The sequence below is a fragment of the Hydra vulgaris genome, chromosome 08 (assembly GCF_038396675.1).
Source record: "Hydra vulgaris chromosome 08, alternate assembly HydraT2T_AEP".
Lineage (NCBI taxonomy): Eukaryota > Metazoa > Cnidaria > Hydrozoa > Anthoathecata > Hydridae > Hydra > Hydra vulgaris.
Window position 1 is genome coordinate 54,752,501 of NC_088927.1, and position 540 is coordinate 54,753,040.

Below are 540 nucleotides of genomic sequence, written 5' to 3' on the forward strand. Positions count from 1 at the left end.
ACTGTATAATTACGGAATAAGAAATAACGATTTAAAATGATTTCCCTCTTACCTTAATGATCGGAATCTTTATCATATAACAACACTGTAACTCGAAAGCTTTATTATATAACAACACTGTAACATGACTTGAAAACATTAGTTGTGGAGTCCCACAAGGATCAATTCTTGGCCCATTGTTAATCCTCGTTTACATTAACGGTATCTAATTATCTTCTAACATATTTAACTTTGTCCTTTGTGCTGATGATACGCAAGAATTCTTTAGCCACACAAACATTAGCCTATTGTTTAACACTGTTAATAAAGAACTTGAGAACCTGAACGAATGGTTTAAGGCTAACAAACTCTCTCTAAATGTCGAAAAAAGTAAACATATTCTTTTTACAAAATTGTCAAAATATGAGACCCTCCCCTTAAAACTACCTGATTTACTAATTAATAAAACTAAACTTAAACGAGATTACTCAATCAAGTTTTTAGGCGTAATTCTTAATGATCATATTAGCTGCAGTAATCATATCAAAGTAATAGAAAATA